This window comes from Dipodomys ordii, unplaced genomic scaffold (genome assembly GCF_000151885.1).
Source record: "Dipodomys ordii isolate 6190 unplaced genomic scaffold, Dord_2.0 Scaffold152, whole genome shotgun sequence".
Taxonomy (NCBI): domain Eukaryota; kingdom Metazoa; phylum Chordata; class Mammalia; order Rodentia; family Heteromyidae; genus Dipodomys; species Dipodomys ordii.
The window spans coordinates 201,482-212,785 of record NW_012267368.1 but is presented as its reverse complement, the minus strand read 5'-3'; positions in this window follow the sequence as shown (position 1 = coordinate 212,785).

Here is an 11,304-nt window from a genome sequence, read left to right as displayed (position 1 = left end):
GAAAGAATTTCAGGATTTTCAGGATTCCTCTGGCTTCTACCACAACTGAAATAGGAGGGCTTTCTTTAGGCAGAGGTTAAGAGCTCTTATAGACCAGGCCACAGCTATTCCTCAGGAGAGATGCACGTGGGCAGGATATGCCACCTTTGCCTGGGCTCTGCTAAGACAGAACCCCTGAACCTAGGAAGGCTGCAGGGAACAACACCCCAGGAAAAAGATGTCACCCTATTCACTCACCCATCACATCACAGAATGCTAGCAATGGAGCAACAATCATATTTTACAGATGGAGAAAGGAAGGCTCAGAGACAGAGATACATACACAGCAAATTAATGGCAGAGCTGAGCATAGAGCCCTGGCCTCCTGAACCTGATGCTGGGGACAGGATAGGAATACAGGACAGAGATTCTCCGAGAGAAAAGTACACACAAGATAGGAAATTTGTGGGAGAAAAGAGAACACTGGCTATGAGGGATTGAATTCAGGGTTTAGGAAACTTTTCTCAGTTTCTGAACAGTAACAGTCTACCGTAGAGGTGAAGCTGACTCTTCTGAATGGTTTGCAATAACAAACTAGAGTAATTGCTAAGCTCCAATTGATGAATTCTGTGGCAAAGAGCTCTCTGTGCTCAAGATACCAGAATGCCCAAACAGCAGCCAGAAACTGGGAGGAGAATGCAAAACCATCCACCTCAACCCGTCAGATTCACAGACAGAAGCTTTTGACAAGAGTCTGAGGGGCACAGCAGATAGAAAGGGACTTGACCAATAGGATTACATCAAACTAAGAAGTTTCTGCACAGCAAAGGGCATTTTTACTAAACTTGAAAGTCAGCCAGCAGACTGGGAGAAGATATTTGCCAGAATTATATCTGACAAAGGCCTAATATCCAGAATATACAAAAGCAGCTCAAGAAACTACCCCTCCCCACAAAAAGCTAATAAACCAATCATTAAATGGACAAGGGAACTACTACAGAAAAAGAGGTAAGAATGGCAAAGAAGCACATAAGGAAATTCTCATCATGCCTGGCTATAAAGAAATGCAAATCAAAACAACTCTGAGATTCTCACTGCCAACACTGGCCAACATTTTTTTATTATGGTCAGTTGTGGGGCCTGAACTCTGGGCGTGGGTGCTGTCCCTCAGCTCTTCAGCTCAAGGCTAGTGCTCTACCACTTGAGCCACAGTGCCACTTCTGGCTTTTTCTGCTTATGTGGTGCTGAGGAATCGAACCCAGGGCCTCATGCATGCAAGGCAAGCACTCTATCGCTGAGCCACCTTCCAAGCCCCCCAACATTGTTAATATGAACAACAAGAAATGTTGGCAGGGGTGTGGGCAAAAAGCAACCCAACTGCACTGTGGCTGGGATGGTAAACTAGTACAACCACTCTGGAGAGCAGTCTGGAGATTCCCAAAAAAACCATGTGTGTTGCATAATAGACAATGCAATATATGAAAGGGTTAGGGAATCACAGAAACAGCCCAACAATGGATGAACCACAGCAACATTGATACTCACTTGACACTATGTTGCATATGAACATTACAACTTGGGGGGAGAAGAAGGGCAAGTGGGAGATAAAGAGGGATAGGATAGACTGATTACAAACAAATGTACTTATTGCCTTACCTATGTAAATGTAGCCCCCAGCTACAGAGACTCTTCCATGATCCAACCATACTACTACTGGTTATCTACCCTGAACATCATCAACCAGGATATGATAAAGACACCTGCATATCCATGCTCATTGTCACACTATTCATAGAGGCCAAGATATGGAAACAGCCCAAATGCACCACAATGGAAGAGCAGATCCAAAAAATGCCCAAAAAATATATTGTCATATTAAGCGTATATTACCCTGATTTAAAAAAGACACCAAACAGCACATGCCTTTTTGTGTGTATGATATTGAAGACTGAACTCAGGGAACTGTGCTCTCAACTGGTGTTCTTCCATTTAAGGAAGTCTTCCAAGTCTGCTGAGTTTTCAGATGGAGTCTTGCAAACTTTTCTGCCCAGGCTGTCCTCAAACCATGATCCTTCCACTCAGCCTCCCAGTAGCTAGAGTTCTAGGTATGAGCCACTGGAATTCAGATAAAAATGCCTTTTTATAGCAATGGGTTTGGGTTTTTTTTGGGGGGGGTCAGTCGTGGGGCTTGAACTCTGGGCCTGGACGCTGTCCCTCAGCTCTTCAGCTCAAGGCTAACTCTCTCCTGAGGAATATCTGTGGCCTGGTTTATAAGAGCTCTTAACCTCTGCCTAAAGAAAGGCCTCCTTTTTCAGTTGTGGCAGGTGCCAGAGGAATCCTGAAATTCTTTTTTTTTTCTTTTTAATAGATCCAGAGATGTAGAGAGAACCAGATCCTAGAGTGGAGACTTCATCTCTGGTTGTCTCTATAGAAAAGAGAAGAAATGGCTTTTCCCATCATCTTCACAAGATCTGTTTCAGTCCTGTTTGTCCAATTTGGATCTGATGTGTTCATGACATCAGATACATTAGCATTCAGGATGATGGGCTGTGCTGGGTGAATTAACCGACCTTAGAGTGAGGGGTGGGATCATATAGAAAGAGCATTTACACAGAGAAGAAGCTGTCTGCTCCTTGGGGTGGGGTGGGGAAGATACATTGAGAAGAGGCTGACAGATGTCAATGCCAGAGCCCTGCTGACGTCATGTCCCATGCTGTAGTTCCTCCTGGGGACCATGCTTGGTCCTCAGAAGACTGCCTCTTTGCCACTCTGGCCCCATCCTTGTGGAACACCAAGCCTGCTTTCAGCACCCTTTGACACCTGTGGGCTGATATGCTATTGGGCCTCAGTTTCTCACTGGGGAGTGTTGGGTGTTAGGATTGCCAGCCTGGAGAAGAGTGGTTGAGAGCTGTCTTCACTGAGTTTTAGCATACTTCTGTGGCTGCCTTCCCCTACCTGCCCAGATGTCCTGAGAGCTGCCCCTTTCTCATCTGCATTTGCATGCAAAGTCAGCTCACTGAAAATGTCTTTTGAGCTGAAAAAGAACTCCTGTCTCTTCAGCTTCCACTTAAAAAATTGTCCTGTCAGGCCAGCTTAGCTTGAGGAGGTGGAATGTTCATACTTTGGAAGCTAGAGGAGCTTGCCCATAGGAGCACTGTCCTCTGGGATCCAGAACCCTTCATATGATTCCATCATGCAGCACACAATGATTTCTAATCTTCCCAGAGTCCACTTCTTTTGTGCCAGTACTGGAGTTGAACTCAGGACTTGATTGCTGTCCTTTAGCTTTTTTTTTTTTTGCTCAAGGGTAGCACTTTGACAATTGAGTCAGAGGTGCACTTCCAACTTTTTTTGTTAGACTTGGGGCTTGAACTTGGGGCCTGGATGTTGTCCCTTAGCTCTTGTGCTAAGGCTAGTGCTCTACCAGTTTGAGCCACAGCATTACTTTCAGTTTTCTTTTGGTTAATTGGAGAAAACAATCTCATGGCCTTTTCCTGCCTAGGCTGGTGTTGAACTGCAGTCTTCAGATCTCAGCATCCTGTGTAGCTAGGATGACAGGCATGAACTACCAGCACCTTGTCTGCATGTGTTCTTTTGTTTTGTTTGTTTTGTCAGTCATAGGCCTGAACTCTGGGCCTGGGCACTGTCCCTCAGCTCTTCAGCTCAAGGCTTGCGCTCTACCATTTGAGCCACAGCACCACTTCCAGCTTTTTCTGCTTATGTGGCACTGAGGAATGGAACCCAGGGCCTCATGCATGCAATGCAAGCACTCTACCACTGAGCCACCTTCCCAGCCCCTGCATGTGTTCTCTAACTAAAGCCACTCTTCTGACGGAAGAATATGCACCAGTAACCTTGAATATCAATGCATGGACGCAGGGTACATGTCATCTATTACCTGACTGCAGTGTCTCATTTTGATCTGAGTTCCAACTATACTGACTTCAACAATTTTGTTCTGGATCCAAACTGAATCTGGGGGAGTACTGTGTGGTAGGTACAAAAAAAACCCCTCCCAGTCTCATGGGAAACACAGATAAGTGCAGTGCTGTAGCATGCAAGGTAGGGTATAGAGTAATTCTCACTGGGAGAGGAGACCAGCCATGTGTTGTAACAAGAAGAGATCTACTGTGGAGATCTGAAAGGGCTTCTGCACGTGATGAGGTCCCTTTTTGTTTGTTTTGTTTTTGTTGCCAATACTGAGGCTTGAACTCAAGGCCTCGATGCTGTCCCCTAGATTTTTGCTTAAGACTGGTGTTCTACTACTTGAGCCACAGCTCCACTTCTAGCTCTTTGGTGATTCGGTGGAGATAAGAACCTCACAGACTTTCCTTCCCCAACTTGCTTCAAAATGCAATCCTCAGATCTCAGTCTCCTGAGTAGGTAGGATTACAGGCATGAGCCACTGTTGCCTGACTAAAGTGGTGAGTTTTGAGGTGGTCCTGGGGAAGATCAGAGCTGAAGCCATATGTATGCAGTCCACTGTAAGTCCTGTTAATGTCAGCTAGAGGGCAATTGTACCAATTGCTGAGGGTCTGGTCATGGTGCTCTGATGGCTGGGCTGTAGAGGCTGGACTTCAGGAGGCAGGGAGGCTGTGGGTAGTTGTAAGCAGAGGATGACCAAAACACAGCTGTCTTTCAGGACGTAACTGTGGCCATGAAGGAGGCACTGGAACCAGGGAGACTGGCTGCTGATATGGAAGGAGAATGGATCTTTTCATTCATCTACTGTGTCTACCTGCAGGGGTCCAGATGCTATATCATCTGCAACTTCTGACCTCAGGACATTGAGAATCATCTGGACTGCTGCCGTTCAGATAATTCCAGGCATGACCTTAAGAGCTCAGTACAGGTTATGGGAGTACTTTTTAGACTGCCTTCCTTACTCTGCCTCTCTCCTTGCCCCATCCTGCCTTAATCCCAACCTTTTAAGACTTCAGTTTTGTCTGGAGTTTGATGCAGGTTTTGCTCTCTCCTATCTATGTGAGTTTAGGGTTCTGGTTTTGTTTTGGTACTAGTTCTGGGTTTGAACTAAGGGCCTGGACCCTCTTCCTAAATGGTTGTGGTCAAGTCTAGTGCGTTTCCACTTGAGTCATGGCTCTACTTCTGGCTCTTCTGGTGATTAATTGGAGATAAGAGTTTCATGGACTTTCCTGCCTCGATGCTCAGCTCTGCCCCTCCTCAATAAAATGGACATGATTATAGTATATATGACTTCATGGGATGATTTTTATATTAAATGAGGAGTTCACACACATGCATGTGCATACACACACACAGCACTTGGGAATAGTGGCTGGCACTTAATAAGTGTGACAGACATGCTATGCCCAGTGTTGGCTCTCTTAACTCAGACCCTCTGCAGTGGACACAGTTTAAGATTCAGTGAGTTAGGGCTCAGCCAGGTTAACATAGAGGATTAACTACACAACAGATTACACTAATGAAAGATTTGTTTATTAGGACTACAAAGAGCCTGTGGCTTGTATCTAATCCTAGCTACTCGGTGGGCTGAGATCTGCAGATGGCATTTGTTAGCCAGCCTGGGCAGGAAAGGCTGTGAGACTCTTACATCCAATGAATCAGCAAAAAGCTCAATGTAGAGTTGTGGCTCAAGTGGTAGAGTGCCAGCCTTGAGTGAAAGACATAAAGGATAGTGCCCAGACCAGCACAAAATTAAATATGTGTGTGTGTGTGTGTGTGTGTGTGTGTGTGTGTGTGTGTGTGTGCAGGACATAGGAATATCAGATGTAGTAGCAGCCAATACCTAAAGGGTGTGCTTAGTGGCCAGGGAGCACCCCATTCCAGGGCTGAGGAAGTGGTTCCAAACACCTTGTGTTCAGGGCTGAATAGAGTTGCCAAGAAAATGGCCCAGTGGGCCTTGGAGAGGGCAGAGCCATGCTATTATCCCAGTGGCACAGAAATTACTGGAAGCACTGCTAGGGTGTAGGGATGGACCCTGGTGGTGAAATGTCTCAGTGAAGGCAGAGGACCAGCTGCTGGTACTAGATATGTGTTGATTTCTGCCCTGTGCACAGCTAGACAGAGAGATAGTATGTCCTGCCAGGAGCTGGACCTGGGGTAGGGAGTGCCTGGCCGTCACTCTCCTCCTACAGCGTCTCGCCAGCACCTGATTCCTACAGCTGTGTTAGGCAGAAGTGAAACAGCTGAAATGGCTGGATTTCATTCTGTATGGTGGGCAGTGACGGTTCTTTGGGAGCTGAGAAGTAATACATTGATAATGGGTGGTCCTTGTCAGTGTGGGCTGCTAGACCAGAATACCATAGAACAAGGGATGTACACAATCCTTTATTTCTCATGTGGTGGAATGTGAATGTCTGAGCTCAGGGGGCCAGCAGGGCCAAGGCCATGGACAAGTTGCTAATTTACAGCTAGTTGATTTCTTACTGGGTCTTCATGGAGTAGTGACTGTGCTGGGGGAGAGCTCTTGTGTTTCTTCTTATAAGAGCACTGATTCCTTTTTAGGGGCTCTACATCATGACCTAATCACCTTACCCTCTGAGTTTGGAAGCAGGCACCCACGCATTCGGTCTTTTTAAACCTAGGAGTGTTAGTGATGTGCATAGACTCTGTATTAAGGAATAGCCCTGGTGGGATCTACAGTAGTTCCCTGTAAACAAACACATCCTCCCCCCCCATCTCATGCCCCATGACAACAAATGTACTCTGACAACACACTAAGTGGATAAAGACTATTAATAGACTCATGTCTCTTTAGGTCAGGCTTTCTCACTAAGAATTATTTTAAAGGCTTACTAGTGTGGCTAGAGGATGGTTGACATAGGCTATTTTCATGACTTTCTCTACTCTGCAATCATAGGAATCTCTGGAAATGTGAATAATGATCCTGGCTCTCCTGGAGGATATGACACCTAGTCCCTCCTTTCACTGTGTTCCCCTGCCTCTGTCCCCAGCCACACTGACCACATGAAAGCCACCTGCCTCTTAATGCAAGGAATGCTTAATCTCTTGGTGTCTGTGTTTCTCTCTCTCAGTGTCTCTGTCTGACTCTCTTTCACCTACACACAAACTTATAATTTGTGTCTTCAACTTTCAAGAGGTTCAAAAAATTAAATGGAGATAGATGGAAGGGAAAATGATAGAATGAACATGGAGAATGGTCACCACAGTGTATAGGAAGGATATGAAATTATTTCCCAATACAAGATTAAAAATGCATTGCATAGAACAAATAAAAGGGATGCTAGAAGGAGGAAGAGAACCTCTCCATGCACCTCTTCTCCACCCCCCCCACCCGCACTGAAATAAAAAAAGACAAGGCAAAGAGGGCAGGAAGGGCTTAGTCCCTGGAGGGCTGTGTGGTTCCAAGGAGCTTTGGGGCTGGGAAAGGAAGAGCAAGAGGTGAAACCAGAGCCTCTGGCGGCGTTGGCTAGAGCAGAGCAGAGTGTGACGGTGCTGGTTCAATCTGTGGTGGAGGACTCCATTTTTCTTTTGCGATCTAGTGACTTTGATTGCATGAACCCAGATCTTCATTCTGGTTTTACCCTCATGAGTTTGTTAATCTTCCTGCCCTAACACCATGATTTCCCTGTTGTCTGCTTGCTATAAAACACACCATATGTTTCCTATTATATTTTATTATTTTTTTAATCCAGCACTGTGGCTTGAATTCAGGTTTTTTTGCTCAAGGCTGATGCTCTGCTACTTAAGGCATACCTCCACTTATTGCTACTTGCTGGTTAATTCAAATAAAAGTCTCACAGATTTCTTCCTGGGCTGCTTTCAAATCTTGATTTTCAGATCTCAGACTTGTAAGCAGCTAGGATTAAATATGTGGACTGTTACGACCCAGGAGCAATACAATCCACGGAGGCACAGTTAAAGACGACTAAAAGAATTTTATTTACACTAGAAAGGGCCCAGTGATTACCTTGTCCTGGGATAGCTACCCAGAACCAAGAGCAGGCTCGACCTCCAAACCTCCCAAGGACAGCCTTGACCTCTATTTGTGAACCTGCTATTAGTCGGTGTGCAAATCTCCAAACCTCCAAAGGGGCAACCTTGATCTTTATTCCTCCCTTTCTCCTGTGTAGGCCTCCAGGCTTCTCACCTTCCTGCAGGCCTCTCCGCAGGCCTCTCTGTAGGTCTCAGGCCTCTCTGAAGGCTTCTCACCTTCCTGCAGGTCTCTTACTGCTTCTCTTTCTTCTATCTTAGCCCGAGTCTGTCTTCTGCAGTCTTACCCACCACCACCACCACCCCTTTTCTTTGGAGCAGGCAGCCTATAGATAGGCTGTGCCCCTGCTCCCACTCCAATGGCTATTCCTCCCATTGTTCCTGCCCCTTGCTGCTCACTGCCCAACCGCTCTTCCCATTGGTCCTGCTTCAAGCTGCCCCAAGCCCGACCACTCCTAGATCAGGGGCAGCCTGTCCCGCAGGGCAATGATGTCACCCTGATGCTTAATTCTTTACTATCTCATTTATTTCTTTGAATTGCCTTATGGGGTCACTATCATTCCCCCATTATACAGATAGTGAAAGAAAGGCTAGAGAAATTAAGAAACATATGTAAGATGGCACAGATAGTTGAATAGTTGGGACCACAGCACCTCCTCTCAACAGACCCATTGATTTAAATTCCAGCTCTTCTACTTCAGAGTTTAGAGCTGTGAGTCCATCTGTATCTCAGTTTCCTCATCTGTAATGTACACATAAAACTGTGATGGTTCTGGGCATGGGGCCTGGTGTATAGTGAGCATAAGCCATATTGTTGCTGTCAGTTTAGTCAGACAGCCCTGTTGGCATCAAGTTCTCCACATTAATTTGTTATATGAGAGAAGCTAGTGCTAAGTGCAGCCCTTCTTGTGCAGGGATTATGAATTGGAAGGGAAGTACTATGTGCCTAGCCCATACATTTCAATAATAAATGACTCAATCTGCCATCCACAGTTTGTGCTTTCTCTCTGTGATAGGCTTGTGTTGAGGGAGGACTGTCTATTCCCTCCTCTGTAGAGGCCCAGAGTGTGGTCCTTCTGAGTGTTAAGAAGCCGAACTTGAGTTGACCTCTTTCTTTGGAAATCCTTTCCCTACTGACAAGGGAAGAGTACTGGCTACATAATTATATGTAAGTCTGTGGTGCATGTGCTTTTCAGCCAATTACCAAACCTTTCTGGGCTTGACAGGCTACATTTGCTAGATGTTTGACAACTCTTCCTCAAAGTTTTCCATCAGAAAGACAACAGAGGATGTGTTTTGGAGGACATACAACTGTAGGGCAGGGTGTTCAGACTTATATTTTTCTCTAGCACTATGAGATGCTTCTTTAAGCCATTGGATCCCTGAGGGGTGTTTGATGAGGGCCAAATTGCTACCCATGCTCTTTCTTTGTTGTTGCTGGCACTGGGGTTGAACTTGGGGACCCTGGGCACTCTCTCTTAGCTTTTTGGCTCAAGGCTGGTGCTCCAATGCTTCAACAACAGCTTTACTTCTGGCTTTTTTGCTTTGGTGGTAAATTAAGAGTTTGGTGGTTGAGTTTCAATGGACTTTCCTTTCTGGGCTGGCTTCGAACCTAGATCCTAAGATCTTAGTCTCCTGATTAGCTAGGATGACTGGTGTGAGCCACCAGCAGTTTTAATCTGTATTCTGAAGATTAAACCAGCCCTTCACACAAACTCAAGAATGAGATGCTTCTTGTTTTGAACATTCAAACCTGATTACCAAGGTAGGGAGCTTATCTCTTTTCTTGTTTGATGAGCTGACATTGTGGCCATGTGCCTGTTTGTTATGGAATCTTGTCTGGTGTTTCACAGACAGTGAGCCTCAGCCCTTGTGGGAATCATAGAGCCTGCTTTGAAACACACAAAACCTATACCTATTCACACTAAAACACTCACGCATGTGTGTGTGTATGTGTGTGTGTGTGTACATGTGTACGTGTATGTTACTTTCACTGTTCCTGGGTTTGAAGTTAGGGCCCAGGTGCTGTCAATGAGCTGCTTTTGCTCATGGCTAGCACTCTACCACATGAGGTATGGATCTACTCCCAGCTTTTTTCATGGTTAATAAGAGAAAAGGATTTTGTGGACGTTTTGTAATGGCTGTGGGGACATTAAGATAATAATGATTTCTTTTGTCATGGTTGCTGGGCTTGAACTCAAGGCCTGAGCACTGCCTCTCAGATTTTCTGCTCAAGACTAGTACTCTACCACTTGAGCCTCAGCTCCAGTTCTGGTTTCAGGTGATTTGTTAGGGATGAGTATTACAGACTTTATTGCCTGGGCTGACTTTGAACTGTGATCCTCAGATCTCAGCCTCTTGAGTAGCTAGGGTTAAAGGTATTGACCACCAGCACTCTGCTGTCCTTGAGCTTTTGTTCTCAAGGCTAGCACACTATCATTGGAGCTATAGCTCTACTTTCAGCTATTTTGGAAGTTAATTGGAGTTGAAGCTGTCACTGCCAGTCCTCCTTTGATTGGCATCGAACTGCCATTCTCTGGTCTCACAATCTCCTAAGTAGCTATGATTACAGGCATGAGCTATTGGTACCCAGCAAAATATTGAACTTTTGTTACTGGTCCTGGAGCTTGAACTTTGAGCCTGGGCATTGTCTCTAAGCTTTTATGGAAAAAGCTAATACTTGACCACTTGAGCCACAGCTCTACTTCTGACTTTTTGTGGTTAATTGGAGATACGAGTCTCACAGACTCTCCTGCCTGGGCTGGCTTTGAACTGCGACCCTCAGATCTCAGCCTCTTGAATAGCTAGGATAACTGATGCTCAGCAAAATGAAGTTTTTAAAGCCTCAGTTTCTTCCTTTGTAAAATGGAGATAATCGTTGCCAGCTTCACAGATTCATGCTGATGAAGGTGAATTGGGAGACTATATAGACAGCCGTAAGCCACAGGCGCCCAGCATGCCCTTCTCCTTTGAGAAGGACTGGTGATGTAATGTATTATTGGCAGCTTGCTGTGGACCTGGAACAGAGTTTGGTAGCAGGGCTGTGAAGACTTGCAAGACATGGTCTCTACCCAGGTATCCCAAGTCTGGACTGCAACCCAGATATGTGCACCAGATGTGTGCATCAGCACACTCAGTGCTCTGAGGACCATGAAGAGAGGCCACAGGGGCTCAAAGGAAGTTGGTTACTTGACCAGGCTTTCTGATTTTCTGGTTTTGTGTTTCAAGTGAATTTCTCTAATTCTCTTCCATTTTCTTCAACGGTAACATCTTTTTTGTTTTTGGTTAGTCATGGGGCCTGAACTCTGGGCCTGGGTGCTGTCCCTCAGCTCTTCAGCTCAAAGTGAGTGCTCTACCACTTGAGCCACAGCACCACTCCTGGTTTTCTGG